Raw genomic sequence first — 18613 nt, 5'->3', positions numbered from 1 at the left:
ATATTAATCTTATATTTAATTAAATATTTATAAATTATATTAATCTTATATTTAATTAAATATTTTAAATTATATTAATCTTATATTTAATTAAATATTTATAAATTAGATTAATCTTATATTTAATGAAATATTTATAAACTATATTAATCTTATATTTAATTAAATATTTATAAATTATATTAAGCTTATATTTAATTAAATATTTATAAATTATATTAATCTTATATTTAATTAAATATTTATAAATTATATTAATCTTATATTTAATTAAATATTTATAAATTATATTAATCTTATATTTAATTAAATATTTATAAATTATATTAAGCTTATATTTAATTAAATATTTATAAATAATATTAATCTTATATTTAATTAAATATTTATAAATTATATTAATCTTATATTTAATTAAATATTAATAAATTATATTAATCTTATATTTAATTAAAAATTTATAAATTTTATAAATCTTATATTTAATAAAATATTTATAAATTATATTAACCTTATATTTTATTAAATATTTATAAATTATATTAAGCTTATATTTAATTAAATATTTATAAATTATATTAATCTTATATTTAATTAAATATTTATAAATTATATTAATCTTATATTTAATTAAATATTTATAAATTATAATAATCTTATATTTAATTAAATATTTATAAATTATAAATTATATTAATCTTATATTTAATTAAATATTTATAAATTATATTAATCTTATATTTAATTAAATATTTATTAATTATAAATTATATTAATCTTATATTTAATTAAATATTTATAAATTTTATTAATCTTATATTTAATTAAATATTTATAAATTATATTAAGCTTATATTTTATTAAATATTTATAAATTATATTAAGCTTATATTTAATTAAATATTTATAAATTATATTAATCTTATATTTAATTAAATATTTATAAATTATATTAATCTTATATTTAATTAAATATTTATAAATTATATTAATCTTATATTTAATTAAATATTTATAAATTATATTAATCTTATATTTAATTAAATATTTATAAATTATAAATTATATTAATCTTATATTTAATTAAATATTTATAAATTATAAATTATATTAATCTTATATTTAATTAAATATTTATAAATTATATTAATCTTATATTTAATTAAATATTTATAAATTATATTAATCTTATATTTAATTAAATATTTATAAATTATATTAATCTTATATTTAATTAAATATTTATAAATTATATTAATCTTATATTTAATTAAATATTTATAAATTATATTAATCTTATATTTAATTAAATATTTATAAATTATATTAATCTTATATTTAATTAAATATTTATAAATAATATTAATCTTATATTTAATTAAATATTTATAAATTTAATTAATCTTATATTTAATTAAATATTTATAAATTATATTAAGCTTATATTTTATTAAATATTTATAAATTATATTAAGCTTATATTTAATTAAATATTTATAAATTATATTAATCTTATATTTAATTAAATATTTATAAATTTAATTAATCTTATATTTAATTAAATATTTATAAATTATATTAAGCTTATATTTTATTAAATATTTATAAATTATATTAAGCTTATATTTAATTAAATATTTATAAATTATATTAATCTTATATTTAATTAAATATTTATAAATTATATTAATCTTATATTTAATTAAATATTTATAAATTATATTAATCTTATATTTAATTAAATATTTATAAATTATATTAATCTTATATTTAATTAAATATTTATAAATTATATTAATCTTATATTTAATTAAATATTTATTAATTATATTAATCTTATATTTAATTAAATATTTATAAATTATATTAATCTTATATTTAATTAAATATTTATAAATTATATTAATCTTATATTTAATTAAATATTTATAAATTATATTAAGCTTATATTTTATTAAATATTTATAAATTATATTAAGCTTATATTTAATTAAATATTTATAAATTATATTAAGCTTATATTTAATTAAATATTTATAAATTATATTAATCTTATATTTAATTAAATATTTATAAATTATATTAATCTTATATTTAATTAAATATTTATAAATTATATTAATCTTATATTTAATTAAATATTTATAAATTATATTAATCTTATATTAAATTAAATATTTATAAATTAAATTAATCTTATATTTAATTAAATATTTATAAATTATATTAATCTTATATTTAATTAAATATTTATAAATTATATTAATCTTATATTTAATTAAATATTTATAAATTATATTAATCTTATATTTTATTAAATATTTATAAATTATATTAATCTTATATTTAATTAAATATTTATAAATTTTATTAATCTTATATTTAATTAAATATTTATAAATTATATTAAGCTTATATTTTATTAAATATTTATAAATTATATTAAGCTTATATTTTATTAAATATTTATAAATTATAAATTATATTAATCTTATATTTAATTAAATATTTATAAATTATATTAATCTTATATTTAATTAAATATTTATAAATTATATTTATCTTATATTAAATTAAATATTCATAAATTAAATTAATCTTATATTTAATTAAATATTTATAAATTATATAAATCTTATATTTAATTAAATATTTATAAATTATATTAATCTTATATTTAATTAAATATTTATAAATTATATTAATCTTATATTTTATTAAATATTTATAAATTATATTAATCTTATATTTAATTAAATATTTATAAATTATATTAAGCTTATATTTTATTAAATATTTATAAATTATATTAAGCTTATATTTAATTAAATATTTATAAATTATATTAATCTTATATTTAATTAAATATTTATAAATTATATTAATCTTATATTTAATTAAATATTTATAAATTATATTAATCTAATATTTATAAATTATATTAATCTTATATTTAATTAAATATTTATAAATTATATTAATCTTATATTTAATTAAATATTTATAAATTATATTAATCTTATATTTAATTAAATATTTTTTAATGATATTAATTTTATATTTAATTAAATATTTTTTTAATGATATTAATCTTATATTTAATTAAATATTTATAAATTATATTAATCTTATATTTAATTAAATATTTATAAATTAGATTAATCTTATATTTAATGAAATATTTATAAACTATATTAATCTTATATTTAATTAAATATTTATAAATTATATTAATCTTATATTTAATTAAATATTTATAAATTATATTAATATTATATTAAATGAAATATTTATAAACTATATTAATCTTATATTTAATTAAATATTTATAAATATATTAAGCTTATATTTAATTAAATATTTATAAATATATTAAGCTTATATTTAATTAAATATTTATAAATTATATTAATCTTATATTTAATTAAATATTTATAAATTATATTAATCTTATATTTAATTAAATATTTATAAATTATATTAATCTTATATTTAATTAAATATTTATAAATTATATTAAGCTTATATTTAATTAAATATTTATAAATTATATTAATCTTATATTTAATTAAATATTTATAAATTATATTAATCCTATATTTAATTAAATATTTATAAATTATATTAATCTTATATTTAACTAAATATTTATAAATTTTAATAATCTTATATTTAATTAAATATTTATTTATTATATTAAGCTTATATTTAATTAAATATTTATAAATTATATTAAGCTTATATTTAATTAAATATTTATAATATATAGTAATCTTATATTTAATTAAATATTTATAAATTATATTAATCTTATATTTAATTAAATATTTATAAATTATATTAATCTTATATTTAATTAAATATTTATAAATTATATTAATCTTATATTTAATTAAATATTTATAAATTATATTAATCTTATATTTAATTAAATATTTATAAATTATAAATTATATTAATATTATATTTAATAAAATATTTATAAATTATATTAATCTTATATTTAATTAAATATTTATAAATTATATTATTCTTATATTTAATTAAATATTTATAAATAATATTAATCTTATATTTAATTTAATATTTATAAATTATATTAATCTTATATTTAATTAAATATTTATAAATTATATTAATCTTATATTTAATTAAATATTTATAAATTATATTAATCTTATATTTAATTAAATATTTATAAATTATATTAATCTTATATTTAATTAAATATTTATAAATTTTATTAATCTTATATTTAATTAAATATTTATAAATTATATTAAGCTTATATTTTATTAAATATTTATAAATTATATTAAGCTTATATTTTATTAAATATTTATAAATTATAAATTATATTAATCTTATATTTAATTAAATATTTATAAATTATATTAATCTTATATTTAATTAAATATTTATAAATTATATTAATCTTATATTTAATTAAATATTTATAAATTATATTAATCTTATACTAAATTAAATATTTATAAATTATATTAATCTTATATTTAATTAAATATTTATAAATTATATTAAGCTTATATTTTATTAAATATTTATAAATTATAAATTATATTAATCTTATATTTAATTAAATATTTATAAATTAGATTAATCTTATATTTAATGAAATATTTATAAACTATATTAATCTTATATTTAATTAAATATTTATAAATTATATTAAGCTTATATTTAATTAAATATTTATAAATTATATTAATCTTATATTTAATTAAATATTTATAAATTATATTAATCTTATATTTAATTAAATATTTATAAATTATATAAATCTTATATTTAATTAAATATTTATAAATTATATTAAGCTTATATTTAATTAAATATTTATAAATAATATTAATCTTATATTTAATTAAATATTTATAAATTATATTAATCTTATATTTAATTAAATATTAATAAATTATATTAAGCTTATATTTTATTAAATATTTATAAATTATATTAAGCTTATATTTAATTAAATATTTATAAATTATATTAATCTTATATTTAATTAAATATTTATAAATTATATTAATCTTATATTTAATTAAATATTTATAAATTATAATAATCTTATATTTAATTAAATATTTATAAATTATATTAATCTTATATTTAATTAAATATTTATAAATTATAAATTATATTAATCTTATATTTAATTAAATATTTATAAATTATATTAATCTTATATTTAATTAAATATTTATAAATTATATTAATCTTATATTTAATTAAATATTTATAAATTATATTAATCTTATATTTAATTAAATATTTATAAATTATATTAATCTTATATTTAATTAAATATTTATAAATTATATTAATCTTATATTTAATTAAATATTTATAAATTATAAATTATATTAATCTTATATTTAATTAAATATTTATAAATTTTATTAATCTTATATTTAATTAAATATTTATAAATTATATTAAGCTTATATTTTATTAAATATTTATAAATTATATTAAGCTTATATTTAATTAAATATTTATAAATTATATTAATCTTATATTTAATTAAATATTTATAAATTATATTAATCTTATATTTAATTAAATATTTATAAATTATATTAATCTTATATTTAATTAAATATTTATAAATTATATTAATCTTATATTTAATTAAATATTTATAAATTATATTAATCTTATATTTAATTAAATATTTATTAATTATATTAATCTTATATTTAATTAAATATTTATAAATTATATTAATCTTATATTTAATTAAATATTTATAAATTATATTAATCTTATATTTAATTAAATATTTATAAATTATATTAAGCTTATATTTTATTAAATATTTATAAATTATATTAAGCTTATATTTAATTAAATATTTATAAATTATATTAAGCTTATATTTAATTAAATATTTATAAATTATATTAATCTTATATTTAATTAAATATTTATAAATTATATTAATCTTATATTTAATTAAATATTTATAAATTATATTAATCTTATATTTAATTAAATATTTATAAATTATATTAATCTTATATTAAATTAAATATTTATAAATTAAATTAATCTTATATTTAATTAAATATTTATAAATTATATTAATCTTATATTTAATTAAATATTTATAAATTATATAAATCTTATATTTAATTAAATATTTATAAATTATATTAATCTTATATTTTATTAAATATTTATAAATTATATTAATCTTATATTTAATTAAATATTTATAAATTTTATTAATCTTATATTTAATTAAATATTTATAAATTATATTAAGCTTATATTTTATTAAATATTTATAAATTATATTAAGCTTATATTTTATTAAATATTTATAAATTATAAATTATATTAATCTTATATTTAATTAAATATTTATAAATTATATTAATCTTATATTTAATTAAATATTTATAAATTATATTAATCTTATATTAAATTAAATATTCATAAATTTTATTAATCTTATATTTAATTAAATATTTATAAATTATATTAAGCTTATATTTTATTAAATATTTATAAATTATATTAAGCTTATATTTAATTAAATATTTATAAATTATATTAATCTTATATTTAATTAAATATTTATAAATTATATTAATCTTATATTTAATTAAATATTTATAAATTATAATAATCTTATATTTAATTAAATATTTATAAATTATATTAATCTTATATTGAATTAAATATTTATAAATTATAAATTATATTAATCTTATATTTAATTAAATATTTATAAATTATATTAATCTTATATTTAATTAAATATTTATAAATTATATTAATCTTATATTTAATTAAATATTTATAAATTATATTAATCTTATATTTAATTAAATATTTATAAATTATATTAATCTTATATTTAATTAAATATTTATAAATTATAAATTATATTAATCTTATATTTAATTAAATATTTATAAATTTTATTAATCTTATATTTAATTAAATATTTATAAATTTTATTAATCTTATATTTAATTAAATATTTATAAATTATATTAAGCTTATATTTTATTAAATATTTATAAATTATATTAAGCTTATATTTAATTAAATATTTATAAATTATATTAATCTTATATTTAATTAAATATTTATAAATTATATTAATCTTATATTTAATTAAATATTTATAAATTATATTAATCTTATATTTAATTAAATATTTATAAATTATATTAATCTTATATTTAATTAAATATTTATAAATTATATTAATCTTATATTTAATTAAATATTTATTAATTATATTAATCTTATATTTAATTAAATATTTATAAATTATATTAATCTTATATTTAATTAAATATTTATAAATTATATTAATCTTATATTTAATTAAATATTTATAAATTATATTAAGCTTATATTTTATTAAATATTTATAAATTATATTAAGCTTATATTTAATTAAATATTTATAAATTATATTAAGCTTATATTTAATTAAATATTTATAAATTATATTAATCTTATATTTAATTAAATATTTATAAATTATATTAATCTTATATTTAATTAAATATTTATAAATTATATTAATCTTATATTTAATTAAATATTTATAAATTATATTAATCTTATATTAAATTAAATATTTATAAATTAAATTAATCTTATATTTAATTAAATATTTATAAATTATATTAATCTTATATTTAATTAAATATTTATAAATTATATAAATCTTATATTTAATTAAATATTTATAAATTATATTAATCTTATATTTTATTAAATATTTATAAATTATATTAATCTTATATTTAATTAAATATTTATAAATTTTATTAATCTTATATTTAATTAAATATTTATAAATTATATTAAGCTTATATTTTATTAAATATTTATAAATTATATTAAGCTTATATTTTATTAAATATTTATAAATTATAAATTATATTAATCTTATATTTAATTAAATATTTATAAATTATATTAATCTTATATTTAATTAAATATTTATAAATTATATTAATCTTATATTAAATTAAATATTCATAAATTAAATTAATCTTATATTTAATTAAATATTTATAAATTATATAAATCTTATATTTAATTAAATATTTATAAATTATATTAATCTTATATTTAATTAAATATTTATAAATTATATTAATCTTATATTTTATTAAATATTTATAAATTATATTAATCTTATATTTAATTAAATATTTATAAATTATATTAAGCTTATATTTTATTAAATATTTATAAATTATATTAAGCTTATATTTAATTAAATATTTATAAATTATATTAATCTTATATTTAATTAAATATTTATAAATTATATTAATCTTATATTTAATTAAATATTTATAAATTATAATAATCTTATATTTAATTAAATATTTATAAATTATATTAATCTTATATTTAATTAAATATTTATAAATTATAAATTATATTAATCTTATATTTAATTAAATATTTATAAATTATATTAATCTTATATTTAATTAAATATTTATAAATTATATTAATCTTATATTTAATTAAATATTTATAAATTATATTAATCTTATATTTAATTAAATATTTATAAATTATATTAATCTTATATTTAATTAAATATTTATAAATTATAAATTATATTAATCTTATATTTAATTAAATATTTATAAATTTTATTAATCTTATATTTAATTAAATATTTATAAATTATATTAAGCTTATATTTTATTAAATATTTATAAATTATATTAAGCTTATATTTAATTAAATATTTATAAATTATATTAATCTTATATTTAATTAAATATTTATAAATTATATTAATCTTATATTTAATTAAATATTTATAAATTATATTAATCTTATATTTAATTAAATATTTATAAATTATATTAATCTTATATTTAATTAAATATTTATAAATTATATTAATCTTATATTTAATTAAATATTTATTAATTATATTAATCTTATATTTAATTAAATATTTATAAATTATATTAATCTTATATTTAATTAAATATTTATAAATTATATTAATCTTATATTTAATTAAATATTTATAAATTATATTAAGCTTATATTTTATTAAATATTTATAAATTATATTAAGCTTATATTTAATTAAATATTTATAAATTATATTAAGCTTATATTTAATTAAATATTTATAAATTATATTAATCTTATATTTAATTAAATATTTATAAATTATATTAATCTTATATTTAATTAAATATTTATAAATTATATTAATCTTATATTTAATTAAATATTTATAAATTATATTAATCTTATATTAAATTAAATATTTATAAATTAAATTAATCTTATATTTAATTAAATATTTATAAATTATATTAATCTTATATTTAATTAAATATTTATAAATTATATAAATCTTATATTTAATTAAATATTTATAAATTATATTAATCTTATATTTTATTAAATATTTATAAATTATATTAATCTTATATTTAATTAAATATTTATAAATTTTATTAATCTTATATTTAATTAAATATTTATAAATTATATTAAGCTTATATTTTATTAAATATTTATAAATTATATTAAGCTTATATTTTATTAAATATTTATAAATTATAAATTATATTAATCTTATATTTAATTAAATATTTATAAATTATATTAATCTTATATTTAATTAAATATTTATAAATTATATTAATCTTATATTAAATTAAATATTCATAAATTTTATTAATCTTATATTTAATTAAATATTTATAAATTATATTAAGCTTATATTTTATTAAATATTTATAAATTATATTAAGCTTATATTTAATTAAATATTTATAAATTATATTAATCTTATATTTAATTAAATATTTATAAATTATATTAATCTTATATTTAATTAAATATTTATAAATTATAATAATCTTATATTTAATTAAATATTTATAAATTATATTAATCTTATATTGAATTAAATATTTATAAATTATAAATTATATTAATCTTATATTTAATTAAATATTTATAAATTATATTAATCTTATATTTAATTAAATATTTATAAATTATATTAATCTTATATTTAATTAAATATTTATAAATTATATTAATCTTATATTTAATTAAATATTTATAAATTATATTAATCTTATATTTAATTAAATATTTATAAATTATAAATTATATTAATCTTATATTTAATTAAATATTTATAAATTTTATTAATCTTATATTTAATTAAATATTTATAAATTATATTAAGCTTATATTTTATTAAATATTTATAAATTATATTAAGCTTATATTTAATTAAATATTTATAAATTATATTAATCTTATATTTAATTAAATATTTATAAATTATATTAATCTTATATTTAATTAAATATTTATAAATTATATTAATCTTATATTTAATTAAATATTTATAAATTATATTAATCTTATATTTAATTAAATATTTATAAATTATATTAATCTTATATTTAATTAAATATTTATTAATTATATTAATCTTATATTTAATTAAATATTTATTAATTATATTAATCTTATATTTAATTAAATATTTATAAATTATATTAATCTTATATTTAATTAAATATTTATAAATTATATTAAGCTTATATTTTATTAAATATTTATAAATTATATTAAGCTTATATTTAATTAAATATTTATAAATTATATTAAGCTTATATTTAATTAAATATTTATAAATTATATTAATCTTATATTTAATTAAATATTTATAAATTATATTAATCTTATATTTAATTAAATATTTATAAATTATATTAATCTTATATTTAATTAAATATTTATAAATTATATTAATCTTATATTAAATTAAATATTTATAAATTAAATTAATCTTATATTTAATTAAATATTTATAAATTATATTAATCTTATATTTAATTAAATATTTATAAATTATATAAATCTTATATTTAATTAAATATTTATAAATTATATTAATCTTATATTTTATTAAATATTTATAAATTATATTAATCTTATATTTAATTAAATATTTATAAATTTTATTAATCTTATATTTAATTAAATATTTATAAATTATATTAAGCTTATATTTTATTAAATATTTATAAATTATATTAAGCTTATATTTTATTAAATATTTATAAATTATAAATTATATTAATCTTATATTTAATTAAATATTTATAAATTATATTAATCTTATATTTAATTAAATATTTATAAATTATATTAATCTTATATTAAATTAAATATTCATAAATTAAATTAATCTTATATTTAATTAAATATTTATAAATTATATAAATCTTATATTTAATTAAATATTTATAAATTATATTAATCTTATATTTAATTAAATATTTATAAATTATATTAATCTTATATTTTATTAAATATTTATAAATTATATTAATCTTATATTTAATTAAATATTTATGAATTATATTAAGCTTATATTTTATTAAATATTTATAAATTATATTAAGCTTATATTTAATTAAATATTTATAAATTATATTAATCTTATATTTAATTAAATATTTATAAATTATATTAATCTTATATTTAATTAAATATTTATAAATAATATTAATCTTATATTTAATTAAATATTTATAAATTATATTAATCTTATATTTAATTTAATATTTATAAATTATATTAATCTAATATTTATAAATTATATTAATCTTATATTTAATTAAATATTTATAAATTATATTAATCTTATATTTAATTAAATATTTATAAATTATATTAATCTTATATTTAATTAAATATTTTTTAATGATATTAATTTTATATTTAATTAAATATTTTTTTAATGATATTAATCTTATATTTAATTAAATATTTATAAATTATATTAATCTTATATTTAATTAAATATTTATAAATTAGATTAATCTTATATTTAATGAAATATTTATAAACTATATTAATCTTATATTTAATTAAATATTTATAAATTATATTAATCTTATATTTAATTAAATATTTATAAATTATATTAATATTATATTAAATGAAATATTTATAAACTATATTAATCTTATATTTAATTAAATATTTATAAATATATTAAGCTTATATTTAATTAAATATTTATAAATATATTAAGCTTATATTTAATTAAATATTTATAAATTATATTAATCTTATATTTAATTAAATATTTATAAATTATATTAATCTTATATTTAATTAAATATTTATAAATTATATTAATCTTATATTTAATTAAATATTTATAAATTATATTAAGCTTATATTTAATTAAATATTTATAAATTATATTAATCTTATATTTAATTAAATATTTATAAATTATATTAATCCTATATTTAATTAAATATTTATAAATTATATTAATCTTATATTTAACTAAATATTTATAAATTTTATTAATCTTATATTTAATTAAATATTTATTTATTATATTAAGCTTATATTTAATTAAATATTTATAAATTATATTAAGCTTATATTTAATTAAATATTTATAATATATATTAATCTTATATTTAATTAAATATTTATAAATTATATTAATCTTATATTTAATTAAATATTTATAAATTATATTAATCTTATATTTAATTAAATATTTATAAATTATATTAATCTTATATTTAATTAAATATTTATAAATTATATTAATCTTATATTTAATTAAATATTTATAAATTATAAATTATATTAATATTATATTTAATAAAATATTTATAAATTATATTAATCTTATATTTAATTAAATATTTATAAATTATATTATTCTTATATTTAATTAAATATTTATAAATAATATTAATCTTATATTTAATTTAATATTTATAAATTATATTAATCTTATATTTAATTTAATATTTATAAATTATATTAATCTTATATTTAATTAAATATTTATAAATTATATTAATCTTATATTTAATTAAATATTTATAAATTTTATTAATCTTATATTTAATTAAATAGTTATAAATTATATTAAGCTTATATTTTATTAAATATTTATAAATTATATTAAGCTTATATTTTATTAAATATTTATAAATTATAAATTATATTAATCTTATATTTAATTAAATATTTATAAATTATATTAATCTTATATTTAATTAAATATTTATAAATTATATTAATCTTATACTAAATTAAATATTTATAAATTATATTAATCTTATATTTAATTAAATATTTATAAATTATATTAATCTTATATTTAATTAAATATTTATAAATTATATTAATCTTATATTTAATTAAATATTTATAAATTATAAATTATATTAATCTTATATTTAATTAAATATTTATAAATTATAAATTATATTAATCTTATATTTAATTAAATATTTATAAATTATAAATTATATTAATCTTATATTTAATAAAATATTTATAAATTATATTAATCTTATTTTTAATTAAATATTTATAAATTATATTAATCATATATTTAATTAAATATTTATAAATCATATTAATCTTATATTTAATTAAATATTTATAAATTATATTAATCTTATATTTAATTAAATATTTATAAATTATAATAATCTTATATTTAATTAAATATTTATAAATTATAAATTATATTAATCTTATATTTAATTAAATATTTATAAATTATAAATTATATTAATCTTATATTTAATAAAATATTTATAAATTATATCAATCTTATTTTTAATTAAATATTTATAAATTATATTAATCTTATATTTAATTAAATATTTATAAATCATATTAATCTTATATTTAATTAAATATTTATAAATTATATTAATCTTATATTTAATTAAATATTTATAAATCATATTAATCTTATATTTAATTAAATATTTATAAATTATATTAATCTTATATTTAATTAAATATTTATAAATTATATTAATCTTATATTTAATTATATATTTATAAATTATATTAATCTTATATTTAATTAAATATTTATAAATTATATTAATCTTATATTTAATTAAATATTTATAAATTATATTAATCTTATATTTAATTAAATATTTATAAATTATATTAATCTTATATTTAATTAAATATTTATAAATTATATTAATCTTATATTTAATTAAATATTTATAAATTATATTAATCTTATATTTAATTAAATATTTTTTAATGATATTAATCTTATATTTAATTAAATATTTATAAATTATATTAATCTTATATTTAATTAAATATTTATAAATTATATTAATCTTATATTTAATTAAATATTTATAAATTAGATTAATCTTATATTTAATGAAATATTTATAAACTATATTAATCTTATATTTAATTAAATATTTATAAATTTTATTAATCTTATATTTAATGAAATATTTATAAATTATATTAATCTTATATTTAATGAAATATTTATAAACTATATTAATCTTATATTTAATTAAATATTTATAAATTATATTAAGCTTATATTTAATTAAATATTTATAAATTATATTAATCTTATATTTAATTAAATATTTATAAATTATATTAATCTTATATTTAATAAAATATTTATAAATTATATTAATCTTATATTAAATTAAATATTTATAAATTATATTAAGCTTATATTTAATTAAATATTTATAAATTATATTAATCTTATATTTAATTAAATATTTATAAATTATATTAATCTTATATTTAATTAAATATTTATAAATTTTATTAATCTTATATTTAATTAAATATTTATAAATTATACTAAGCTTATATTTTATTAAATATTTATAAATTATATTAAGCTTATATTTTATTAAATATTTATAAATTATATTAAGCTTATATTTTATTAAATATTTATAAATTATAAATTATATTAATCTTATTTTTAATTAAATATTTATAAATTATATTAATCTTTTATTTAATTAAATATTTATAAATTATATTAATCTTATATTAAATTAAATATTTATAAATTATATTAATCTTATATTAAATTAAATATTTATAAATTATATTAATCTTATATTTAATTAAATATTTATAAATTATATTAATCTTATATTTAATTAAATATTTATAAATTATATTAATCTTATATTTAATTAAATATTTATAAATTATATTAATCTTATATTTAATTAAATATTTATAAATTATATTAATCTTATATTTAATTAAATATTTATAAATTATATTAATCTTATATTTAATTAAATATTTATAAATTATATTAATCTTATATTTAATTAAATATTTATAAATTATATTAATCTTATATTTAATTAAATATTTTTTAATGATATTAATCTTATATTTAATTAAATATTTATAAATTATATTAATCTTATATTTAATTAAATATTTATAAATTATATTAATCTTATATTTAATTAAATATTTATAAATTAGATTAATCTTATATTTAATGAAATATTTATAAACTATATTAATCTTATATTTAATTAAATATTTATAAATTTTATTAATCTTATATTTAATGAAATATTTATAAATTATATTAATCTTATATTTAATGAAATATTTATAAACTATATTAATCTTATATTTAATTAAATATTTATAAATTATATTAAGCTTATATTTAATTAAATATTTATAAATTATATTAATCTTATATTTAATTAAATATTTATAAATTATATTAATCTTATATTTAATAAAATATTTATAAATTATATTAATCTTATATTAAATTAAATATTTATAAATTATATTAAGCTTATATTTAATTAAATATTTATAAATTATATTAATCTTATATTTAATTAAATATTTATAAATTATATTAATCTTATATTTAATTAAATATTTATAAATTTTATTAATCTTATATTTAATTAAATATTTATAAATTATACTAAGCTTATATTTTATTAAATATTTATAAATTATATTAAGCTTATATTTTATTAAATATTTATAAATTATATTAAGCTTATATTTTATTAAATATTTATAAATTATAAATTATATTAATCTTATTTTTAATTAAATATTTATAAATTATATTAATCTTATATTTAATTGACTATTTATAAATTATATTAATCTTATATTTAATTAAAAATTTATAAATTATATTAATCTTATATTTAATTAAATATTTATAAATTATATAAATCTTATATTTAATTAAATATTTATAAATTATATTAATCTTATATTTAATTAAATATTTATAAATTTTATTAATCTTATATTTAATTAAATATTTATAAATTATATTAAGCTTATATTTTATTAAATATTTATAAATTATATTAAGCTTATATTTAATTAAATATTTATAAATTATATTAATCTTATATTTAATTATATATTTATATATTATATTAATCTTATATTTAATTAAATATTTATAAATTATATTAATCTTATATTTAATTAAATATTTATAAATTATATTAATCTTATATTAAATTAAATATTTATAAATTATATTAATCTTAAATTTAATTAAATATTTATAAATTATATTAATCTTTTATTTAATTAAATATTTATAAATTATATTAATCTTATATTTAATTAAATATTTATAAATTATATTAATCTTTTATTTAATTAAATATTTATAAATTATATTAATCTTATATTTAATTAAATATTTATAAATTATATTAATATTATATTTAATTAAATATTTATAAATTATATTAATCTTATATTTAATTAAATATTTATAAATTATATTAATCTTATATTTAATTAAATATTTATAAATTATATTAATCTTATATTTAATTAAATATTTATAAATTATATTAATCTTATATTTAATTAAATATTTATAAATTATATTAATCTTATATTTAATTAAATATTTATAGATTATATTAATCGTATATTAAATTAAATATTTATAAATTAAATTAATCTTATATTTAATTAAATATTTATAAATTATATTAATCTTATATTTAATTAAATATTTATAAATTATATTAATCTTATATTTAATTAAATATTTATAAATTATATTAATCTTATATTTTATTAAATATTTATAAATTATATTAATCTTATATTTAATTAAATATTTATAAATTATATTAATCTTATATTAAATTAAATATTTATAAATTAAATTAATCTTATATTTAATTAAATATTTATAAATTATATTAATCTTATATTTAATTAAATATTTATAAATTATATTAATCTTATATTTAATTAAATATTTATAAATTATATTAATCTTATATTTTATTAAATATTTATAAATTATATTAATCTTATATTTAATTAAATATTTATAAATTTTATTAATCTTATATTTAATTAAATATTTATAAATTATATTAAGCTTATATTTTATTAAATATTTATAAATTATATTAAGCTTATATTTTATTAAATATTTATAAATTATAAATTATATTAATCTTATATTTAATTAAATATTTATAAATTATATTAATCTTATATTTAATTAAATATTTATAAATTATATTAATCTTATATTAAATTAAATATTCATAAATTAAATTAATCTTATATTTAATTAAATATTTATAAATTATATAAATCTTATATTTAATTAAATATTTATAAATTATATTAATCTTATATTTAATTAAATATTTTTAAATTATATTAATCTTATATTTAATTAAATATTTTTTAATGATATTAATTTTATATTTAATTAAATATTTTTTTAATGATATTAATCTTATATTTAATTAAATATTTATAAATTATATTAATCTTATATTTAATTAAATATTTATAAATTAGATTAATCATATATTTAATGAAATATTTATAAACTATATTAATCTTATATTTAATTAAATATTTATAAATTATATTAATCTTATATTTAATTAAATATTTATAAATTATATTAATATTATATTAAATGAAATATTTATAAACTATATTAATCTTATATTTAATTAAATATTTATAAATATATTAAGCTTATATTTAATTAAATATTTATAAATATATTAAGCTTATATTTAATTAAATATTTATAAATTATATTAATCTTATATTTAATTAAATATTTATAAATTATATTAATCTTATATTTAATTAAATATTTATAAATTATATTAAGCTTATATTTTATTAAATATTTATAAATTATATTAAGCTTATATTTAATTAAATATTTATAAATTATATTAAGCTTATATTTAATTAAATATTTATAAATTATATTAATCTTATATTTAATTAAATATTTATAAATTATATTAATCTTATATTTAATTAAATATTTATAAATTATATTAATCTTATATTTAATTAAATATTTATAAATTATATTAATCTTATATTAAATTAAATATTTATAAATTAAATTAATCTTATATTTAATTAAATATTTATAAATTATATTAATCTTATATTTAATTAAATATTTATAAATTATATAAATCTTATATTTAATTAAATATTTATAAATTATATTAATCTTATATTTTATTAAATATTTATAAATTATATTAATCTTATATTTAATTAAATATTTATAAATTTTATTAATCTTATATTTAATTAAATATTTATAAATTATATTAAGCTTATATTTTATTAAATATTTATAAATTATATTAAGCTTATATTTTATTAAATATTTATAAATTATAAATTATATTAATCTTATATTTAATTAAATATT

Source organism: Leiobunum rupestre, chromosome 2, assembly GCF_980474605.1.
Source record: "Leiobunum rupestre chromosome 2, qqLeiRupe1.1.hap1, whole genome shotgun sequence".
NCBI classification, from domain to species: Eukaryota; Metazoa; Arthropoda; class Arachnida; order Opiliones; family Sclerosomatidae; genus Leiobunum; species Leiobunum rupestre.
This window is presented reverse-complemented; position numbering follows the sequence as displayed.